This window comes from Gekko japonicus, unplaced genomic scaffold (genome assembly GCF_001447785.1).
Source record: "Gekko japonicus isolate JY-2015 unplaced genomic scaffold, Gekko_japonicus_V1.1 scaffold245, whole genome shotgun sequence".
Taxonomy (NCBI): domain Eukaryota; kingdom Metazoa; phylum Chordata; class Lepidosauria; order Squamata; family Gekkonidae; genus Gekko; species Gekko japonicus.
This window is the reverse complement of record NW_015167537.1, coordinates 164,338-176,459: the sequence shown is the minus strand read 5'-3', so window position 1 is coordinate 176,459 and position 12,122 is coordinate 164,338. Positions and strand designations below refer to the sequence as shown.

Here is a 12,122-nt window from a genome sequence, read left to right as displayed (position 1 = left end):
TAGCTTCTCCCATATCACCATCATTATCATTACCCCCCTGTCCTCCTACGGACAGGTACCCATTTACCTAATTGCCCCGAAGGGCTTTCGGACTGCTGGGTTGGCAGGAGCTGGGGCAAGGGTCGGGAGCTCACCCCGACCACGGTGGTATTCTAACCGCTGTCACAGCTGTTCGAGATGACTATTTCTACGGGCATTTAACTGCCTGTGCCACCACACCTTTCAAAATGGCCACTGCAGGGATCTAAACTACGGCCCGCCGCATTGACAGTGAGAGATAGACTGGCTGATAGCCAGAGAGAGAGCAAAACATAGATAATGAGTGGGAGAAGAGGGGAGAAACCAAAGTGGAGCTGGGATTGGGGAAGATTCCTCCTGCAGTATGAATGGCTAAATAGCAGGGGGATGTTTTAAAAGGACATCTGAGCTTCTCACCCCTACCTCTTTTGCCGTGTACCTCTTTTGCCATGGGCTCCACTGTCCTCTTAAAACTTTCTCAGGGGGGAGGCTTCTAACTGCTTCGTCCTCTCCACCAGCTTGAGAAAAACTGACTGGCTGAGAGAGAGACACACAGAGAGAGAGTGACACAGAGAGATAATGGGTGAGGGAAGAGGGTAGGAAGCAACAGCAGAACAGGAGCTGGGATTGGGGTGGATTCCTCGCTGCCACTTGCCCATTTCCAGCACTGAATGGCTAAATAGCAGGGGGAAGTTTTAAAAGGACATCTGAGCCTGCAACTGCAAAACCTTGCAAGCAGGAGAGAAGAATCATTTTCACCCCAATCTCTGTAGCTGTGGGCTCCACTGTTCTTTAAAAACATTCTGGCTTCTAACTGCTTCTCTCCCCCCCCTCCCCAGCTTGGGCAATGCTTCTTCCCACTACTTCTCTCTTCTGATTGACTAGAAGCCAGAGGGAAGTTATAAAAGGACAGCTGAGGCATCATTAATGCATGGGTGGGCACAGTGACTGAGAGGTAGGGAGCAGGTGCAGAGGAAGTAGGATTTCCTCCAACCAGTGTCAGTTTGTACACACCGGTAAATATACATACATATATAGTTGTTAAGTTCGACTCATACTTGTGTACATTTAATTATCTTCGTTCAAAACATATTACAACGTAAAACAACTACAAACTCTGTACACACCACCTTTTAAAATGTTCCTTAGCAACCCTGACAAATAAACTGCCAAAGACAGCTGTGGTGCTGTGGGTGAATGTGGACTCATCTCAGGCTGAAAGAGACTGAGAAGACTGCAACCACACAATTCTTCATGGCAAGGCGAGAGACCGAACATGCAAAGGTGATAAACCAATGACCATTTAAACAGCTGCTTTTGGCAAGGGCACTTAGAAGGAGAGTGGTACAGGACATCTGTAGCACCTCAAGACCTGCAGTATCCAATAATAAAAGGCAAGGCCAAACATTGCAAAATGTAGACATATACTTAAAGGAACCAGTCTTCACCCACGGGCATTTATATGTTGCAATGTCTAGCTTAAAATGTGTTGAAAAATTAAAAATTCAAGTTTGCAGCACTCCAATCCAAGGATATTTTAGAAATGAAGAAGAATTTACATCTAATGTGGTATTAAGAGAAATACTTCAATTAAAAGCAACAATAACCAATATTACAAACAGAAGAATACAGAAATGAAAAGAACTGTGACATTTAGAATAAACACATACAGAAACACACAAAACCAACAAGGAAACAAAAGAAAAGGATTAATGCTTTGTATACGTTCTGTTTACTGTACTGAGTGGATCTCATCACAAGGAGTACAAATCCTACACTGCAGTTTAAAAGAAACTGCAATTACCACTTAAAAACAAACTAAAAGGAGTACATATATTTAATAACTACAAATCCTACACTGCAGTTTTAAAAAACTGCAATTACCACTTAAAAACAAACTACAACATATTATACAACATTTTGTTGCAGGTCCCCACTTGTATATCTTAATTCTCAACTGTAGACCTATCTGGAGTGGGTAGAGCAGCAAGGTGAGGGCAGGTAAAGCAGCGAGGAGAGGGGTTAGTGGGCAGGCAGAGAGGCACGAAGGGGGCGGGCAGAAGGGTGGGGATCAGCAGGCAGAGCTGTGACATCCCTCTAAACAAACTTTAAGTGATATTAATACTAATCTATTGATGTGATTCCTATTCTTCCTTTTGATCAAAGTTCTCAAAAATGGCATAATCAACATATTCATAAAATACAGCAATTCTATTACAAACATAAATATTTAAAAAAATTTCAAACCATAAAGAAATAGGAAGAATTTATTATTTATTTATTTGATTTGATTTGTATCCTGCCCTCCCCGCCTAGGCAGGCTCAGGGGGAAGAGCAGACAAATCAGTTAAAATGTAGTTCTTACTGAGCCTTGAGGCAAAATACACAAAATGTAAAAAAATCAATCCAAAGTGAAACAGCAAAACCCTCTAATAAGCAATGCAGTAAGACTAGGGTTACAGAACTGGGAAACTATAGAAACAAAAAAAATCTAATAAAAACTGTCTAAGGCATAACATACTATAATGCAAAACTGGATTACAAAGGTAAAAGACAATGCAGTAAAATGTAGGTGACACACACAATAAGCATGGCAATAGACTACAGTCCTTGTAATGATTCCTTGTTTTGATGTGTGTGTGTGTTCCTTTAAATGTTTGACTGCAGTAATGCAAGGAGGGCAATAGGGGGAGATGTGTGTATTGTGATTGGCTGATGACTGAGAGTGTGGGAGGAGATGTTCTGAGAGGAACCTCTGTGTGTGTGTGTTTTATGACAGAGTTCAGTGTTCTGTGTGTCTTTGGAGAGTGAAGTGTGAAAAGCGTAACAGTGGCAACGGCGAACAGCAATAGCGGGATAGCCTGGCGACCCAGTGAGCATGCGGAACCTGGACGGAGGCGGAGCTACGAAGCCGCGGTGACGTGCAGCGCAGCGGAGCGGAGCCAGTTTGGACAGAGCCGAGGCTGCAGCCAGCACGTGGCTGCACTCTAGGGGGAAGCCGCCGGAAAGAAGCTGCTGAACTACCAGCTCCAAGGCGCCAGAGAAGAGAACGCCAGAACAACATCTATACGCGAAACCTGCCGGAATACAACAACAACAACAACAAAGAGCCGCTCTGCTACTTGGGTGCTGATAAGTAGTCACCTCCCCTGTTAATGTGGCCCTAGACAGGAAATATAATCATATGTAAACCGCTCAGAGACCCTTGCAAAAAAAGGGTTTGAGCGGTATATAAGCCAAAAATCAAATAACTTAAATAAAATAAAGAGAGTTGGTGGAGAGAGAGAGACTATAAGGAAAAGAAATAAGCTGTGTCTAAACTGTGTGATTAGACCAATGTTTTATCTTGTGTGGGAAAGTCAAAGAGTCTAGCCGGTTTGGCTACATATATGAGAAAGAGAGCAAATCCTATCAGAGTGGAATTTTGGTGTCTGAGAGACTGAGTTTGACACCAAGCTTGCTAGTTATATTTTACAAGTTCCTTTTCCCAGAAATCTATTTTGTTCTTATTTTAATAAATCCATTTTTGTTTAAATATATCCCAGAATTCTGTAAATACTTCCTCAGGGCCACATAGTCCTCTGAAGTGCCCAAACCCTGGGCACTACCAAAGGAGAGAGAACTGGAATTTTTAATTCCTGGTGGCAGCAGATAACTACCAAGTTTATATACACAAAGTGTGAATTGAAGGAAAAACCATTTCCCCTATAAACAAGCATGTCACAGAATATGATTTAAAGGAAAAACAGGCCCCCCCAAAAGGAAGGACGCCACAGTCCTGTCTCTTATAAAAGCAGCTTCCTGAGTATATATTCCATTATACTACAGTCTTAATCCCTAATGCCCTCCTCAATATTTCTGTTTCGTAACTTCTGCAAAATGAAAGAACTGGAAAGACTGTATGTGGATAGGCAGGGTCCCCCCCCCCCAATCTACCTGCAGTGACACCTTTATAATGTTTTGTTCAGATGAGTGAAGCTGTCATAAGAACATAAGAGATGCCAATGTTGGATCAGGCCAAAGGCCCATCCAGTCCAACACTCTGTATCACACAGTGGCCAGAAATACCAGTGCCATCAGGAGGTCCACCAGTGGGGCCAGGACATTAGAAGCCCTCCCACTGTTGACCCCCCCAAGCACCAAGATGACAGAGCATCACTTGCCCCAGAGTCCCTATCTATACCTTGTCACAACATGGTATGGCAAAAGCTGCAATCCTGCAAGTACTTGGCCTGAAGGCAATTAAAAGCTTTGTAGATGATAACTGGGCCTTGTAACTGATCGGTAACCAATGGAGAGTCTGCAGAATGGGCGTGATATGCATGTTCTGCCTAGTGTTTTATAGTAACCAGAATGCAGCAATCTGTGCCAAGTGGAATTTCTGAGTTAGCTTCAAGTGCAGTCCCAGCAGAGTGCTTTACAATAGTCAACCCACAAGGTAACCATTATTTATTTACTTAATTTGTATCACACCTTTCTCCCCAGTGGGGACCCAAGAAGTTTACTTTATTCTCCTCTTTTCCATTTTACCTTCACAACAACCCAGTGAGGTAGATTAGGCTGAGAATGTGTGACTGGCCCAAGGTCACCAAGCAACCTTCCATTGCAGGGAGAGAATTCAAGCCTGGATCCTAGTCCGACCCTGTAAACATGACACCGCGCTGGCTCTCCATAGCATGGGTCCCTGTGGTCAGATCAGCTGAGTCCAGGTTGAGGGTCACCTTCTAGGCTAAATGAGGATGGAAGAGTGCAGGGTTTTTTGCAACCACATCGACTTGCTTCTCCAGTAATAATGCTGGATCCAGTATAACTCCGTAGTGTCTTACCTGAGTCAGTGAACATCAGTTGGACAATAATGGGAAGCATTATGACCTTCAAGACCTCAGCCTTCCCAACCAATATTACAACCGTCTTATCATGGTTCCATTTCAGTTTGTTCACCCTTAGTCATTTTAAAATACTAAAAGTTAACCCCCCCCCCCTAGAAAGTAGCTAATAAAAACCTCCCACCCATGGAGATCACTCAGTTTTCCTCTGTAGCAGAAGGAGTGGATCAGCAGAAGGGACTAGTCAGAGAGGATTCAGATGAGCAGGTCTTTGCCAACCAGCCTCCCATTCCACACTCCCCTACAGAGCAGTTGGTCTTTCACGGCTGCTGTGGTTATTAAAGATGATTAAATCTTCAGGGCTGACACAGATACGTGTTGGTGTTTCATAAGGAAAAATTATTTCCATGTGTCTGCAATATTCCTACCAAAGAAGCACAGTCTCTGAAGTGCCGCTGGACTCTTACGACACATAGAGGATGCTTTGGAAGTTGAGTACAGCAGTGGTTCAATACATGCTGGTTAGGAAATGAAATTTCCTTTCAATACATTTCTTATGAACCTTAATGTATTTCCATTAAAAATCATTCATTTTCAGTATTTCCAAATGTCTATGAAAAGCTTTCCTTTTTATTCTCATTTGTGTTGGATTCTATTTTAGTGTATATAATTTGTTCCTTCAGAACACCCTGGAAAATACAGTTCACTAGAGAACAAGCTCAAAACGTATATAAACATACTTCAAACTGGTGAGACGCAAAGCTGTGTGTACTACGCATTCATAATGTACCAGTTCTTTCAAGGGGTATCTATCTGCATAGTAGGTTGCAAATACTGTGGCTTAATTTTCATATTTTTCACACTGACATGAACATTTGCAAATTTTACCCTACTACTAAATACCATGCAGTTTAACTGGCTGCAGTAAGGGCACTGTAAACTATAAACAGGAGGTTATTTTTGGATTGGGAAATTTTGCACTCAGTTCTAGAACGCTTTCAAAAATTATCATTTTTTTGAAAATCCCTTATTTATTTGTTTAAAACATTTCTACACGTGAAACACATTTTTAAAACACACATTGAGGAGGAGGGCTAGTTAGCGAAGGAATGCCAAGCAAAACAAAAGGAGGACGCATTGGTGCTGGATCCATTTCAATCAGGCTTCCGCCCTGGCCATGGGACGGAGATGGCATTGGTCCCCCTCACAGACGATCTCTGCAGACAGCTGGATTGAGGTGGGTCGGTGCTGCTGATACTACTTGATTTCACAGCAGCGTTTGGCACAGTCGACTATGACCTATTGACTCACCACCTCACCAATGCTGGAATCCGCGGGACAGCCTTGCAATGGCTCACCTCATTTCTCCACAGTCAGGGACAGAGGGTGGCACTGGGAGGGACAGTGTCCTCGAGATACCCACTGGAATGAGGGATCCCTCAGGGGGCACTTCTCTCCCCGATGTTGTTTAACATCTATATGCACCAATACACTGATGACACCCAGCTATACCTGTTGATGGGTGGCTGGCCAGATACCAACCCAGGGAATCTTGCAGAGGGTTCGGAGGTTGCGGTGAGATGGTTAAAACAGAGTCAACTGACATCTCTTGTCTGTCTTCGGAGGAACTTGACTACAATCTCGCCCGGCATATTATGTTGCTTGATATATTTAGAATAGGATCGATAGACCGCTTCGATCTCTGTAACTCTGGATTCTTCTTTATCTATGGAAGCCCAGGTTGCAAAGGTTGCCAACATGGCATTTTTCCAACTCTGCCAGATCAGGAAGCTGGCTCCCTGCCTGTCTTGCCCTAACCTAGCCACGGTAATCCATGCAACGGTCGCCTCCAGGCTGGACTACTGTAATTTGTTCTACGTGGGCCTGACCCTGTGCCTGACCTGGAAGCTTCAACTGGTCCAAAATGCAGCTGCATGGGTTCTTACAGGGATCCCTCGTACAGCACATATTCAACCAGTGCTGCATGAGCTGCATTGGCTTCCAGTGGAGCACTGGATCGGGTTCAAGGTTTTGGGTTTGACCTTTAAGGTCCTTAGCAGTCAGGGACCTACATATCATTGGGACCGCCTCTCCCAGTATGCTCCTGGAAGAGCACTATGCTCAGGAAATAAGAACTTGCTGGTGGTCCCCGGCCCAAGAGAGGTCCAGCTGTCCTTAACCAGGGCCACGGCCTTTTCAGCCTTGGCCCCTGCCTGGTGGAACGCTCTGCTGGAAGACATCTGTGCCCTGCGGGAGCTGTTACTTTCCGCAGGGCATGTAAGGCAGAGATGTTCCACCGAGCTTTCGTCTGAGGACAGTGATGGGACTTCTTCTGGCACTCACATGTGGTTCCTCATTTTCCATAGCCCCTCCCCTCAGGGAGACTGGGGAGTTAGGATTTTCCGCCGCCTTAAGTACTGTATATACATTGTTCTTACTTATTGTTATTTATTGGACAGTTTTTAAATGTAGTTGTATGTGAACAGATAACACTGTTGTAAGCTGCCCTGAGCCCTGCTTGCAGGGAAGGGCGGACTAGTAAATACAATTTATCAAACAAATAAATAAATAATAAAAAGAGTCGTCACTCACTGGTGGAAGTCAATGATAGAATAAGGCAAATAAATCTGCCTGGAGACATAGTTCCAAAGTTTTGGCACAATGACTGAGAAGGCTCTCAGGTTGCTACCCATCTACCCACAGATGACACTCATAAGCAGGGCCTCCAAAGATTACTGGAGTCCCTGCTTTTACGTGTCCTTTTGGGTAGGTTCATATGGAAATGGGCAATCCTTCAGGTATGCTGGCTCCAAGCCATTTAGAACTTCAAAGGTAAATCCCAGCACCTTGAATTTGGCCCAGAAGCAAATTCAGAACCAATGTAGATGGAACAAGACTGCAGTGATATGTGTTGGAGTCAGCAACTCACCATGCCTGGACATTGGAGGGGAGATGTTTTAATATGTGTTGGAGTCAGCAACTCAGCATGCCTGGACATTGGAGGGGAGATGTTTCATCATTCTATGGGTGTATAAGTATTATCTCCTTGAATGGAATGCCCCTCTTAGTTTTAACCTGGGAGGTGCCCTCTGACCCTTCCTATCTCTCTGTGTGTCCTTTGTTTTTCCCATTTACCACACTGCTTTTTGTGGAATCTCTACAGGTCTTTCTCGTAGAAACAACGGTTTCATACTTCCATACACACGATGCCGGATCAGCTAATGACTTGTGATAGAGAAAGTACTCTTTAGGCTTCTCTCTCTTCTTTTAACTACAACCTGAATGGGAACTGAATCTGCTGTATTAACCAAATATCCCAATAATATGATCCCTACAACCCATTCCAGTCAACATTCTGCCTGCAGCATTCTGTACCAATTGTAGCATCCAGACAAACTTCAAGTGCAATTCCATTTAGAGCACCCTGCGATAATCTAGTACTCTACAGCAGCAAAATCTTTCCTGCCCAGGAATGGTAGAAGCTGACTCACCAGCTAAAGCTGGTGAAGGCACCCCTGGCCACTACTGCCACCTACTTATCCAGCAGTAGGCCTGTGTCCAAGGGCATCTCCAGACTATGGACCTGTTCCTTTGAGGGGAGTGCTACCCCATCCAGAATGAGTGACACCTTAAATTCCAGGTCAGACCATTCTCCCCACCGGTAGCACCTCTGTCTTGTCAAGGGTAAATTCCAGCTTTAGTTTTCAGCTTTCCAAATCTCAGGTGCTGGCCTGCCAAGTAGCTGCAATTACAGGAATATATTACCAATTTTAACAACACTGGTTGTTGCTCAAGCTTGCATTACAATTTCCAGCCAAAAACAGAGTAAATTTTCCACTCTATGAGAAGAAAGTACCAATGAGCAAAGCACTGTACCACAAGGCACTGTACAAAGAATTGGTAATCCCAACCTTGTCTGTGAAGCCCAGCACAAATGAGACTGACATTGTGGGTCTGATAACAGGGAAAAGGGAAGAGAGAGTGCCGGCTGGTCCAAATTCTGTTACCATAGACTTGATTACATTTATAGCATTGAAATGACTGAAAGCATTAACATTCATGCTGAACACAACACTACCCTCAATATTGCTCTCCCTGTCTAATTTTCAGCCATATTTAGCACAAAGCAGCACAAAGAAGACGGGGATGGCAAAGGATGAGATGGTTAGACAGTGTCATAGATGCAACGAACATGAAATTGAGCCAACTTCAGAGGACGGTGGAAGACAGGAAGGCCTGGCGTGATCTGGTCCACGGGGTCGCGAAGAGTCGGACTCGACTGTGCGACTGAACAACAACAAAAGTTAAGCTATGGAAACTCCACCAAGTACCATTATTGCCTATGTCATAAATGTCTCATATAAAATAAGAAAATCTTGTACAACTTTACAAAATCTTAGAAATAATTCCAACAGCTCTTGTGTATTTTATTCTGCTCCTGCCATCCTACATGTGCAAGTTATGTAAAGTGCACTGCTAAATGAGATGAATTCTACCATTTGTTTATGGTCTGCCATTTGCTCTATGATCCAGAAGAGGGCAGTATTGTTGCAATGCATTTTGTAAATGTGGATGGGTGAACTGAACAAGTAATCCTAGGAATATTCTACATGGACATATGATGGGAATTGATGGAAATTAAATCCAACCATTTGCCAGACTTGATCAATATGTCTACTTCTTTCAAACCTGCCACACAAACAATATTAATAACAGCAATATTAATTAGCGATTTTGTAGTTTAGGCTATCTATACATGTGTCACATTATATACTGTTTTGAAGGAATTTGCTGCAGTCCTAATTTCCAGACGTCTGTTTGACTGTGGAGAAACCTCAGGAGAAGGGAAAGGATGACATTTCTGTAAGTGAATTATAGCTAGAATGTTGATTTTTGTGACACAGGCAAATAAAGACTTCACACTTATACAGCCTCCATCACAGGTAGAAGGCTCTGGGTTCTATTTTCATCCTGCAGCTACAGTTTTCAGTGTACTAACCCCGCATTTCAGAATCATGACGTGGTTATCAGCAGCCTGACCTTAATCTGAACAGCTGAGAGATTCAGAAAATTATCTTTATATCACTTGTGGTAGGACAGCTTTTTAAAAGGTTATTTCACAAAGAAACCTGCTGGGGAATAACAGTTATTAAGTATTGTTTTGTAAAGCTGCAGCACAAAGAACAAGATGCTGTGATTAGTGTGATCATTAGGGCTTTTACAATAGAGGGAACCAAGGTTCTGTTGCCACTAAATTAACAGAGTCCCTCGAAACAATGGAGTTATGACATCAATCAGCTTCTGTTTTCCTTAGTGACTGACTGAGGAATGTCAGAACTTTATTCTTTATCTGAGCTCAATACATTTGCCACTGGGTCAGTTTTAATTACCTCAGGGATTTTATTTCCACCTCTTTCATTTTGAAGTGTCTATATTTAAACCTTTGATGATTGTTTTGAGGCTGCAATTCCAATATGGCAGCTTTCTTCCAAATCAGCATATCAAGGACTGCACTCAAATAGAATAGTACAAGTGGGGCCTGCCCGTGATACTCACGGGTGGGGATCTCATCTCCCACAGACATTTTCTCCCCAGGCTCCCCTGCAGCTGCCACCCACTGGCCCCCCCCCCCCGGTCTTGGTGGCTTGTTTGAGGCTGCTCCAAACAGGCTTGCCAAGGCTTCCTCCCCTCCCCCTTCCCTATCTTGGTGGCTTGTCTGGAATTGCCCCCTCCTTCTCTCAGTGCCAAGGCCCCCTGACGTCCTGTGGGGCTGTTGGAGAGAAGGGTTTTCCCCCCGATTGCTTTCCAATCCCCCCACTCCCCCCCATCCTGCCTTATCCAACAACAGCAACGCTGCCCTGTTAGCTGTCCCACCTCTCCCTGGGGTGGCTGGGTGGGTGCCTGCTTGCATACATTCTTGCAGGAAGGGAGGGAGGGAACAAACAAACAGCCAAGCCTCTAACCTGCTTGCTCGAGCACACACACAAGAGCACACCAGTGAAATAAAATACCTTTTTCTACCTGAGGTCCCACTGAGCAATTCAAACAATACTGAATATATATGATTTAGCTGTTCAACTCTGTATAATAGAGATCTGCATATTCATAAGATAAGTAGATAATCCAAGAGGATGATCAGAGGATGAGAACAGACAGAGAGCAGAATGATTCAACAATACTTACAGCCCATAGAACTGACATATGCTTGGTTCATGTGCTTGATTTTTGTCCATTCTTCATCAGACAGGAGGGTGGGGAAAAACACACTTGCAGTAGGTTAATCTTTGTCCATGTTCTTATCTTAAGGACGGGAGTAGTAAACTGGAAAACAACAACAAAAACACAGTCTCTCAATCACAGGAAGGAAGCACCAGTTTCAGCAGGTTCCAGATATTGGCATAGGATCCCACTTTATTTGGGGAGAGGAGGAGTCTTATAGCTTTCCTGCAGCAGACTAACATGTAGGGATGGGCATGAATAGGCTCACAGAACTAAAGTTTGTGATGAATTTTGGCTGGTTTGTGGTTTGCAAAATGAAGTTTATGGTGGCCCTGCTGCCACAAACTTTCATGAACTTTTAGTGCTGTTCGTGGCGGTTCGTGAATGGATATATTTTCCAGGCAAACTGGTGCTGCTCAATTAAACTGTTTACAAAACTCCAAGGCAACAGGAATGGACAGAATTCTCCAGCCTCAGACCAATAGGAGACCTCCAAAGCTTAACAGGCATTGCTGGCCACCAATCACAGAGTTCCCATTCTGCTCTATTGGCTCAGAATGCTATATATTCAGCCAGTTTAGCTCCCATCTTCTCCTCTGTTGGCTGGTAACAATAAAAAAGGGTTGTAAAAAGCAGAGCAGATTCATTGATTTCTGCTTGTGATCTGCTCTCTGCTGTTGGGGTTTGGATATAGAGTTCTGAGCCACCAATGTTAGCCAAATTGCCACAAATTATTAACGATCTATGGGGAATTATGATTTTACACGAGGCAATGGGCAAATAAGGGAGCAAGCACCTATGTATACAGGGGTCCCGCTTCTTCCCAAATCACCAGAAATAGACTCAAAGGCTGGCTTCAGTATAAAATGGTTTAATTTTCTGAAGATATCTTGCAAACATACAGTAATTCAAACACACTCACAATTACACAGATCTAAGAAAATTAGATAGAAGGGGATAGCCACAATTGCATTAGCAGGATGTTACGTTGAGGGGTAATACTTTACCTGTCCTTGGCAGGATGAAGCGATCCGTGGAAAAAATGAGGGAGACTATGTG

The 12,122-nt window shown here is 43.7% G+C and overlaps 1 long non-coding RNA gene across 1 annotated transcript in view; it reads right to left on the bottom strand.

The window, feature by feature from the left end:
• The window catches only part of LOC107112393, a 21,263-nt gene extending 9,141 nt beyond the window's left edge, over positions 1-12,122 (bottom strand). The window contains exons 1-2 of the long non-coding RNA XR_001482588.1: positions 12,071-12,122; positions 11,028-11,165 (exon numbers count right to left, since the gene is read on the bottom strand). This is a non-coding gene — a long non-coding RNA (uncharacterized LOC107112393). The remainder of the gene's footprint in view (positions 1-11,027; positions 11,166-12,070) is intronic.